The 12,559-nt window shown below is 35.6% G+C and overlaps 1 pseudogene; it reads left to right on the top strand.

The window, feature by feature from the left end:
- Positions 1 to 1,773: 1,773 nt before the first annotated feature.
- On the top strand, positions 1,774 to 12,343 carry LOC108517905 (myb/SANT-like DNA-binding domain-containing protein 2; annotated as a pseudogene).
- The last annotated feature ends 216 nt before the right edge of the window (positions 12,344 to 12,559 follow it).

Below are 12,559 nucleotides of genomic sequence, written 5' to 3'. Positions count from 1 at the left end.
GACATTGGTATAAGTCTTCTCATGTTAGTATCAGCAGGATAAATCAAGTATCATTCATTAACAATGACGACTTCATGCACTTTGTGGTGGACTCTTGGCATGAATTACTTCCTAATTATCAATGAGAGGTGAGGTCTAATTCTCTTGCCCATTATTCTATGCTGGCCTTAGTGCGTCATAAACAGTTGAAGTAAATTCCAGAAATTCCAAGGCTGGGTCACCTGAACACTGGAAGCTACTGTGTGAACATCTAAACAAGACAAATAAACTTTTTGGAGCTGTGAGAAACCATGTAAGTTCAACTGCCTTGTTGGGAAGATCACATGGAGAATTCTCGAAATTACATGACATGGAGAGGAGCCTCGCAGACTCCAGTCAAACCTGTCAAAGTGCCTCGTAGTTGGGTGACATGGTTTTAGAACCTACAGGCAATCTTTAACTAAAGAATCTCCCAGGCAATTCCTAACTGAAGTCCTTGCCCATAAGTATGCAAAACACAATAAATGTTTTTGTTTTGTGGCAGTTGGTTATACAATAATAGATGACTGTTATACCCGTTTTATACTTGCTGATAGCTCTTTACCAATATTAAAATTCTTACTCTCTCTCAATTATTAGCATATTTTCTTCTTTATAATTTTCAACACTTAAAATTAAAATATTTGCCTTCATATTCTAATTTCTTAGAGCCTGCATTCCTATTCTGTAGCTACAATTATTTTGTCACAGAATTGGGAAAAAATATCGAGAAAATAAAATAAACTCAAATACGTATTGTATTCCTGGAATTATCCTAAGTGTTCCGCTTTATTTTTGCCTCAGGGGAATTCATTTTTTATGACGAACATGACCAATAAGTTAAGGGTAGCCTTTTAAAAATACTTTTGGGGACGTTTGTTTCCCTTTAAATATATTCAATTGTTATTTTTTTCAGATACTTATGAAATAGGTCAGGGTCACTAGTCTCGTCTAAGGTGTTATCTGAACTCATCGTCTCATGACCAAGAGAATTAAGGAGCATGGACACAAAGGGTGAGATTGGAGAGAAAGTTTAATAAGCAAAAGAAGAAAGCTCTCAACAGCAGAGAGGGGAGCCTGAGTGGGTTTCCACTGTTACAGCTGAATTCAAAAGCTTTTATAAGAAACCCCTCTTTTCTCTGTAGCTGTTTGAGCAACTTATGTGAAAAGACATCTGCACAACTCCTTGTCTATGTAGTTGTGAGTTGTCTCTAGGCAAGCACAAAGTGCTGCTTCTCTTATTTGTATAACTGTGGGATTGTTTTAGGTAAACTCCGTCCTCCTTGTGCAAGTTCCCACGGAGGCCACCATGTACATGTCTGAAAAGGGAGGAAACTTTTTCCTGGGAGCCTACCAATCATGCAAAGAACAAAAGGCTTCTGTACTGGACCCTGCCTGCTTATCTGTGCAGGTGCAGCCTGAGTTTTTCCCAGGCTGCTCTATTTTTGCTTGTTGCTGTGATTTTTTCAAGCAGGCTGCTTCTCGGAGGACCAGACATAACTGTTTACCTAACTGATTTTACCTTTTCTTCTCCCTCACTTATTGGACATGATTGAAAACAAAACCCTGAGAATACTGTACTATTACTTCAGAGTTCCAAAGTTTATTTTCATTTAAGATTAATACAAATGTAAGGATTAGTATATATTCATATGTATATGTATTCATACTTAAACACCTAAGTGCAATACACACATACTCAAGTATACGTAAGTTCCAAGTTGTAGAACTAAAATTTCATGAAGAATATAAGTGATGTCTCCAAGTTTAAAATTAACAAGTGATACTTATGTATTAATTATCCAGGTAAGCAGAAACAGAGATCATATGTACAGTCTAGGACTAGCACTAGGAAACATCATATATAGAGTCGAGAATAAAATGAGAATGGAAACATAAATATATTCATTTGAGATCACCATAGATAGGAAGAAATATCATAAAAGTGTATAATCCATCAAGAATCACACTTAAATACACACACACATACACACACACACACACACACACACACACAAGTTCTAATACTGGCAAGTGTCAGCAGCTATATTTTCCTACTGAGATATTTTCCTAAAGATGCTTTTAAAGAGTGTTTCACAAAGAACCAAATGAAGGAAGAGATGAATACCGCTGGAGACTTTGAACTATAACATAAAGAGCAGATGCTGAAGAACAGATGAAATTAACTAGAAACCTAGTTGCGACCCTTACTTAATATATAACATGGCACAGGCCGGGCGCGGTGGCTCAAGCCTGTAATCCCAGCACTTTGGGAGGGCCCCGAGAAGCGGGTGGATCACGAGGTGCCAGGAGTTCGAGACCATCCTGGCTAACACGGTGAACCCCGTCCTCTACTAAAAATACAAAAAACTAAGCCGGGCCCCGAGGTGGCGGGCGCCCTGTAGTCGCCAGGCTAGCTCCAGGAGGGCTGAAGGCAGGAGAATGGCGTAAACCCCGGGAGGCGGAGGGCTTGCAGTGAGCTGAGATCCCGGCCACTGCACTCAGGCCTGGGCCGACAGAGCGAGACCTTCGTCTCAAAAAAAAAAAAAAAAAAAAAAGAAAAAAAAATATATATATTATAATATATATATATTTATATATATATAAAACATGGCACAATTTGTTACATTACTATATATGTATTCTTTCTTATTTTGGAATTACAATATTTACACTAGGTTTATTGAGTAAGTAAAAGAATTAAATATTTGTTTAATTGTCTACTTAATATATATTGATTAAATCTGAATTTATTAGTAATTTCTATCATGTGTCTGGCATGGGCAACAAAACACAGGAAAGGCATGGTTCTTGCCACCAAACAGTGTACAATTCATGGCTATGGGCCATATGAATTAATGTTAGTTTATTACCCGTCTTAAGTCTTCATGTATTTTAATCAAATCAAATAAGTTATGCAATTAGGTCCCATTTACCCTTTAAAAAACAAGAACAGAATTTCACCTATTTTTAAAAAGTTGTTGTGAGTCAGTGCCTTCTCCATTTCTTTTTTACAGGATAGATCCAGAATCTTTTCTTTTCTTATGAATCAAAATAATTTTTGAAAATCCAGTGTTCAAAAGTGTATTTTGCATTTGTTATTATTTAAGTTTCAAAGTAGGCTCTCATGACAAAGAATGTCTCCTGATTTCTGAATTCTTCCCTGCCAGATTTGAGTTAGTTCATATGACTCAATTTTACGGCATCTCAATGTGGAGTAGAAATCACTTTCAAAGTCAGATGTAACTTATTCTAACAAATCCTGTCATTCATCATGATTTTAAGTCTCTCTTGAGTAAACTGCAATTTGTACCAAGTTGTACAATATGGTTTGGGGATGTGTCATATTGTCTAGAGGAACCTAAATCCAGACTCTCGAATTCTTTTCAATTAGGACTTTGTGCAGGATTTGAGTTGCAGTAAAACCCATAAAATAGAATCTGCAGTTGACTTGAGATAGGAATGAGAACTACCACTTTAGATAGTTTGCCAGGTAGACTGAATCTTTCATAGCTTCATCCAATTATATAAACTTTGCATGGAATTCTGATATTCTAAGTTTATTTAATATTATAAAATTTTATCTACACTAAAATAGAAAACTGATAATAGAATTCATAGTTTGATCACTGACTTCAAAATGCCTCATACGGATTTTAGGTTATTTAATTTTCTTGTATATATTTGTGTTAATATAGAATTCTTATTTTATTCATTCTTTTGTTTTAAATTATAAACACTACGTATGTAAGACTACTGCTTCCAGTTTTATGAATTAAAACTGCTTTTAAATTAAGATACAATAGTTCAGAGTAGAACATTATTCAGCAGTAACTATCAGAAGAACTTCATAAATAATGAGAAATATAATATGTTTTCAAACAATGAATAGCTTTATAAGGTTCACAAACTAGAAATGTTAAGGACTCAGAGAAGAGGTACTCTGAAAGATGAGTTAAAATAGGTACCTTTTCCTTGGGGTCTTCCTAAGCCTGTGCTTATGCAAGGGACTGAGGAAGCACAATTTGTCTCAGTAGAGGGCTTTTATTGAGGAAGGAGATAGGGCCTTCAAAGAGGCGATTCAGTTAAAATGAGGCCAACAAGGCCAAGCTCTAATCCAATATGACGGATGTCTTTATAAGAAGAGAGAGAAAGACAACAGGGCCAGGTATTCACAGAGCAACCACCATGCCACCATGGGTAGAGGTACCAAGCAGGCAGCCGTGTGTAAGCCAAGGAGATAGGCCGGGAACAGATTCATCCCTTATAAGGCTCTCAGAGGAAACCAACTGCGCTGGCACCTTGACCTTGGGTTTCTAGTCAGCAGAAGTGTAAGAAAATAAGTTTCTGGGCCGGGCGCGGTGGCTCACGCCTGTAATCCCAGCACTTTGGGAGGCCGAGGCGGGCGGATCACAAGGTCAGGAGATCGAGACCACAGTGAAACCCCGTCTCTACTAAAATACAAAAAATTAGCTGGGCGCGGTGGCGGGCGCCTGTAGTCCCAGCTACTCAGGAGGCTGAGGCAGGAGAATGGCCTGAACCCGGGAGGCGGAGCTTGCAGTGAGCTGAGATCCGGCCACTGCATTCCAGCCTGGGCGACAGAGCGAGACTCTGCCTCAAAAAAAAAAAAAAAAAAAAAAAGAAGTTTCTGGTGTTTAAGTCCCAAATATATACACAACACACACACATGCACATATATACACACACACACACAATGTATAAAATACAATAAGATAAAGCTAAAGCAGATGTTAGAGTAAATTCATAACAAAAGGGCATTTCCCAAATAAATTTATGTGTCAATACTCTTAAGACTCTTATCTCAAAACCTAGAGCAAGTCCAGCAAATCACATGTAATAAGAGTAGGAAATAAGAAACTACAAATAAGAGAGCAGGACAAACAAGACAGGATTACATAATGGTGAAAAATTGGGCTCAATCGAAAAATTAATAACCCCTTATCAAAATTAATTTTAAAAAGTAAACAGAAAAAAAAAATCACCAGGCTCAGGAATTAGAAAGGAACATCTCAGCAGATCTGCTAACCTAAATAATACAATAATGACTACTATAAACAATTTTATGCCAAAAACTGTGACAACATAGATATATTAAATTCTTAAAAACATGAATTGAAACTTACTGAACTTGGAAAAGAATAGTAATGCAATAGCTGCAAAGAAAACGAATACAAAACAAACATAAAGCAGATTACAGGACATCAAAAATCTTAGAAAATTTAAATCCTAGTTACAATTGATTTTTTCACACATGGAAAAAAAAGTAACATCAAGAATACACGAACATTTTAGGAGAAAAAAAAAAAATGTAGAGGACACCACTCAACTGTTTTTATAAGACCAGCATTAACTTTATATAAAATTTAGCCAGACGAGGCTGTCTCCTTCTCCCGTGGTGGCAGCAATGGTGCGGCTGCCGCCTGCCGGAGCGCGTCGTGGACGCCAGCGGAGAGGAAGGCGCTCAGCGCAGTGTGGGGCAATGAGCGATTGGTGGAGGCGTGGTACTAGCAGCTGGAGGGAGCTGGTATGGTGGTTGGCATCAAGAACCCCCGAGCCAGCTATGTAGGAGCGTGTGTGCCGGGCTCTGGCCAAGCTGGGCTACGAGTGGACCTGTCCCAGTGCTGGGAGTGAATCGAGCTGGTTCGATGTCCAGAACTGAATGCAGTGCTCCAGCTGTGGCCTCACCGGTGCTGAATAGAGAGGAAGAGCCACCTTCATAGCTTCCGTATGACTCCTCTGCTTATACAACCCAGCATCGGGTTTACTTACTTTGACCATTTGCAGGTGTTACAGTTGGCTGAAAGAACATGGCATTGGGAAAAGAAAGCGCAGTTACACAGTAGAACAGATGGAATAGGTGTTTGGTCAGGGAGGATGGGGTGCTCAGCCCTGCCAGCCTGTACTTAACAGCAGTAGCTTGTATCAGGAGCTGGAGTCAGATGGCGGCACTATGGAGGACTGATCCCAGGAGTACAGGGAACCCACAGTCAGGATCTCCATGGCTATCCGACAAATCAGGAATTGGATGAAATATATATCACAAAGAGAAATTTAAAAATTAAGCGGCCGGGCATGGTGGCTCACGCCCGTAATCCCAGCACTGTGGGAGGTCGAAACGGGTGGATCACCGGAGCTCAGGAGTTCGAGACCAGCCTGGCCAACATGGTGAAACCCCCCCATCTCTACTAAAAAAGAAAAACACAAAAATTAGCCTGGCGTGGTGGCGGGTGCCTATAATCCCAGCTACTTGGGAGGCTGAGGTGGAGGTTGCAGGGAGCCGAGATCGTGCCATTGCACTCCAGCCTGGGTGACAAGAGCAAGACTCCATCTCTAAATAATAAATAAATAAATAATTATAAATTAAACAAGAGTCTTCAGAAGAAGCACAGAAGAGAAACATCAGGCAGAGATTCTGGAATCGGTACAGTTGAAATATTTTTTGCCTGGAAGTATTCCTAAAAGCCCAGGACTTTATGCCGTTGGCTATGAAGAACGTATTGAGAGGCTCCTCTCACCACACATGGAGCAACGTTTCCTGGACCCAGGAAAAGAGCGCCGGGTTGACCTGGAAACCCTTTCAGCACAAACCTCATTACAAGTGGAAATAGAATCCACCCGAATTATCTTCTGCTCCCTCAGGATTGCTGAGGTCAGGACTCTGCAGCAGTGCCTATTTTTACATTTCCAAGTGAATACCAAACCCTTCAGCAAATATTGGGTTGGTATTAACGGATTTTTCTCTCAAAGCTGTGTTGGGGACCCCAGTTTCCCCCAAATCCATCTACATCAAATTTGTGGAAGTAGAGATTTTCATTCCACTGGCTCTTTCGCTGAGTGCCCAGAAAAAGCCATTGGATACCTTATGTTACTTCCAGTTATACACACATATCTATATGTGTTCACACACATATAGATATACAAACACATATATACACATATACATAGCTATACATGTATATATGTATGCACATAATAAATATAATATTTTTCTTACAAAGGATTCACTTTTGAATGTCTGTGTCATTTCCAATTAAGAAAGAATTTTGGAGAAAACATGTTTTTAAAAATTGTACAGTGTTCTCATCTATTAAATAGTAATATCTGATAGATACTTTAGGATATTTGCATCCTAGTTTTCACTCAAATTTAAGGTTACTAATAATAAAATTATAATTAATACATAATTCTGTATAAAAGCATGTCAACGAAGATGTGTTCTTATTAAAATTCAGAAATTTTCTAGAGGTTAATTCAAATTTGGACTATGGTACATTTTTTGTCTTAAAATAAAATGACTAGTTATTTTTTCAATAAGACAAAATAGAAAGTGCAATTATGTCATAGATCATCTGTGTAAGTAATATGTAGTCTTTCCCTGTTTCTCTATGTGTCTATCGTCATATCCATACAGAGAAAACAAGAAATTATAAAAGGTTAAATAATAAAATATTGTTCAAGATCTGATAAAAATTGAAGAAATTTGGATAATTAACATTGCTTATAGTTAAATCTTTTAGTCTTAATAAAGATAAAATATAAAATGTTACAAAAATACATTGGCTGTCTGGAAATTTCTTTTTAATATAGTTAAGCATGAAGTCAGATTTAGCATGGAGGCAAATTTCACATAAATACTTACATTGCTTGGTTTCACACTATATTTGCTATTCTGCATAAATAGTAACTTGTGTTTAAAAACTGGTTATGTGCTTAAAGAACATTTCTTAATTGCACAAAATATATAGTGGTGTTGGACTTAAAGACATTAATTTATATATAAAGAACAAAATATGCATAACACACATATACACTTGTTTTTAATTTTCATTTATTTACTGTTTGTTTTACTTTGGGTTTTACGTGTGTGTGTGTATGTGTGTGTTTGTGTAAATCAATGGTTTTACATGTGTGTTTTACATATATATATGTAAAATGATTGATTTAGTTTCTAAAGGAAGGCTTGTATTTGGTTCTACAGTCATTTTATTTCCTAAGCATTTTCAACAATTCATCATTAACTCTATTTATTTAAAATTCCTAAGTTACCTTTGTCAAGACTCCAAAAAAATGATAGACCACACCAGTCATTTGAAATTGGATTGGTTTTGCTTACCTCTAATAATCTAAAGAGCTAGAACTTTAAAGTTCCTGGGAGCAAAAAGGATTTATTCTTATAAATTCTAAACAGAAATAATATATTATTTTATTATTTTAAAATGTAGGTTGGACGTGGTGACGCATGCCTGTAATCTTAGTAGTTTGAGAGGCCGAGGTGGGTGGACCACTTGAGCTCAGGAGTTCCAGACCAGCCTGAATAACATGGTGAATCCCATCTCTACAAAAATACAACAATTAGCTGGGTGTGATGGTGCACTCCTTTATTCCCAGCTACTTGGGTTCTGCAGCAGGAGGATCACCTGACCCCAGGAGGCAGAGGTTGCAGTGAGCTGAGATCATATCACTGCATTCCAGACTGGGCAACAGAGTGAGACCCTGTCTCAAAAATAAATAAAATTAAATTTAAAAGTAAGTAAAAATAACAACATTTAGATAATGTTTATTTCCTAAGTAATTCAATTCAATCAGTACTTTGTGTTGGTTTCAGAGCTCTTCCTTCAGGTGATGAAGCAAATTTATAATATGGACACAAAATTTTAAAGTTCAGAATAAATTGGCCTTGTTTTTAAATATTATATTCACTTTAATTTCTCTCAAATTACTTCAGATGTGTTTACCACTATTAAAATTAAGTGACATTCACTTGGATTAAATAATAATAAAATAAAATATGAGGCTTTCTGGTAACTTTTAATCCCAAGCCTTTATCACTGTTTGGCCTTCATGTGTATATTTAGAAACAAAATATGTACAAGCATTGCACTGCTTTAAAGATTTTAGTGGTAAAAGATACCTGATCAGTTGTCAGTACTCTATCTAAAATTAATCTTAAAATATGTAATGATACTCATTTAAATAGGAAATAAATAATCACTGTGCATTTGTGCTTATGTTGTCCCTGTTTTGTTACATAGTATTTAAATAACAGGGGATTATTTATCCTCATACTCGAGTTCCAGAACTGATATTGGCATTTACCATTGTTTTGTAATGATAGGGGGAAAAATTGTCTTAGTTTCCTGTGTTTAACATGGAACCTATCACATTTTTGATGCTTTTGGTCACAGTTCTGTCTCTAGAATGCCAGCAATTAGATATATGCACGGGGTAACCTAACCACTTTAATATAATGGTTTAAAGTGCTATAAGCAATAACTACTAGACACCAAATCACAGTGTTTTAATTTGTGGCATGGTAGAGAGAATGATAGGACTCTCTGCAGTATAAATGTGCTGTTAACTAATCCTTGTGCTAATAAATTATGGGGTTTGACTCCTGGGTCTGAAAAAGTCATCAAATCGTGCTAATTCTTAGACACTGACATCAGTCAAAGCCTCATCTGCAGACCTAGGAGAAGGTGATAATAAAAATGAGCTGCTTTTGTGAGACACGGGGCCAGAAATTAAAACTGTTCAATCACTCTATGCCCAAGCACTACTTCAGAAGAGGTGGGTATGTGAGATTTTGAGGTCTGATTTTGAGGGATAAAATTAATTCATAGTTTTTCTATAAGCCAAATATTGATATCAAAATTACACTAATGCAAGGCCAGCATCAGGGCATCAGGCCCCTGTGTCAGAAAAAAATACTGTTTTCTTGGAGCATTAATATGCTCCTTCATAAAAAATTATAAATCCTTTTCAAAAATTTTAACTTATGGTCAAATATATTAAAATTAAATATATTTGTTTATAAAGTTGTAATAAAATTAACTTTAACATCAATAATACAACTTACAAAGTAAAATTTTGTTTTCCCTTTTAAACAAACGTTTTTATATAACATTAATAAAAGTAATTTTGAAAATTTTATTTACCTTTTAAATAAATTGCAAAATAAAAGAAAGGGGAATGAGATAGATTTAGTTGGCATTATGCTTTCCTTTTTTTTTTTTTTTTTTGGCAGTTGGTGGGAGTCCCACCCTGTCACCCAGGCTGGCATGCAATGCCACGATCTCGGCTCACTGCAACCTCCGCCTCCTGAGTTCAAGTGATTCTCCTGCCTCAGCCTCCAAATAGCTGGGATTACAGGCTCCTGCCACCACGCCCAGCTAATTTTTGTATTTTTAGTAGTGACTGGTCCTCATCATGTTGGCCAGTCTGGTCTCCAACTCCTGACCTCGTGATCCACCCACCTCAGCCTCCCAAAGTGTTGGGATTACAGGTGTAAGCCACCGCACCAGGCTTGCACTGTCTCTACTAAGTCATATTGTTTGAGAAACTGTATTTTATCCAAAAGAAAGGTTTTCATTATTTTTAAATATTTAAATTATCATTTTGGTCAAATGAAAGACTATTTTATAGTGACCTGTGATTCTATTTTGTGATATCAAGTGTGATATTTGAAAAACATTGACAAACTTTCCAAAAGCAAACTTTCAAGTTCTAATTTCAGTTTTTTTGACCTCAACCTAAATTCTGGATATGGGTTGCCTGAAGTCCAAGAGAGACATATCAAGCTTATTTGGTATATTAAAAATATAAAAAACATCATCAAATATAAAGTGTTTAAATTTATTTAAATTATATTTACATAAATGTTAACAATATATATTCCAAAATTATATGAGATTATACTTTATTATACAATTGTAATGGTTAAAATGGTTAATTTATGTTATGTATATTCAGCCACATATACACAATGGTTTTTCTTTGCTCAGCAATTAAGTTCCAAACTTCTTTGGACATTCAACAGTCATACATTACCCTGCCTACTTCTCTAAGCTAACTTCACAATACTGTGTTTCTTTCTTTCATTTTTTTTATTTGATTCTCTTTGTTTTTGGTTCTGTGGGATTTTTCTTTGTCTCATGACCTTGAAATTGCAATTTTTTGACCCTCTCAAGCCCCATTTTCCTGGGTCTTCTTTTAGTTGACTAATTATCAACTTTTTAGCCTCAGCTATAATATAATTTACAAAGGCAGACCATGCTGATTAACAGCCTCTCACATGTTCATACACAGAGCATTCTTCCACCTCTCACTCTCTGTCTCACACACACACACATCAGTATATGCGTCCACTACAGTATATATCCTAGTATATATCCACTACAGTGTTTATCACAGTACAAACCAGTTTTCACTTATTTGCCTTTCACTGATTTTTTTTCTTTATTTAATTGAATATAGTATCATTGAGCCCTGGAACATAATTTCTCTCATTTAATGGGATATTCTTACATTTAAGACTAGACTGTCACCTAAGTATATTTCAGAAAATATATGCTAAGTTACTAACAACATCATTTGCTACAAGTTTTTATTATATATCGTATCCACATTAGTTTGTTTTAGCAAAGTCTTTAACATGCTCATTTCTCTGTTCTTGAAACAGAAAGATAATTAACCCATGTTTTAAATGAAACAAATGTGGCAATTCTGATATCAGAATTATGGTCACAACTAATGTGCCTCAGGGTTCATGTACATTTTGTAAATCTGTGTGTATATAGATGAAGACAACAATAAGGATTAAACAGTGGAGAATTAAAGAGTAAATAATTTATACGAAGGTATTTCTTACTATTAAAACTACTCTGCTCACCAAGTAAAACAGCTCTAGATATATATGAGTCGCAAAATCACAGTGGAAAACAAACATATTTCAAAATTTTCAAGCATGTCAACAAAATTTATTTTAAATGCATAATATACAGAAAATACATAAAACATGAAGGTTTTTTAATACGTGGCATTTGCCAAATTTGTATTAATTTTATCAACATAATAACTGCTAAGATATCAAGTATAAAAATAAAAATGATTACAGCTACTTATTTTATTTTCACAAACAGCACTTGGATTAAAAAATATTGTTATATGACAGCTATCTTATGAGTGAATTTTTAATGTATTAATTAGTCAAATTTAAAATAACATTAAATTATTTGAGCAGTGGGCCATTTCTTCATTTTAGAAAATTCTGCATCATTTTTCTGTAATACTTCTCAACTCATTTCTGTTCTAAAAAATATTTCAAGAGAAATAACATTTTGCCTGTTTATTCTACTAAATTACTGAAGTTTATGAAGCTTCTTCCAACCCCTTGTGATCAAACTCCATTAAATGATAAAAATGTGATTTTAACACTGTGTTTTTTATAGCTATTCAGTATGATAATGTCACTTTAAGAAAATGTGTTCTGATTTTACTTCTTGTGGAAAAAGAAAACTCTTCGTAATTCCTTATTATTGATCTATGTAAGATTTATAAAGCAGCTGTCTATCATGTCTGGCAGACCAGATAAAGGCTTAAATATCTTTTCTGCTGATATATTGAAGACTCAAGGAGTGACGATGATTCATTGAGATTCTAATGAATACTGTGATTTTTAAGAGAATAATGCAAACTCATAACTAATAAGACTTGTGAACATCTATATCTTGAATTTTAAAAA

This window comes from Rhinopithecus bieti, unplaced genomic scaffold (assembly GCF_001698545.2).
Source record: "Rhinopithecus bieti isolate Rb0 unplaced genomic scaffold, ASM169854v2 scaffold_1295, whole genome shotgun sequence".
In the NCBI taxonomy this organism is placed as follows: domain Eukaryota; kingdom Metazoa; phylum Chordata; class Mammalia; order Primates; family Cercopithecidae; genus Rhinopithecus; species Rhinopithecus bieti.
Note: the sequence above shows the minus strand (reverse complement) of the source record. Positions and strands in the feature narration are given on the sequence as shown.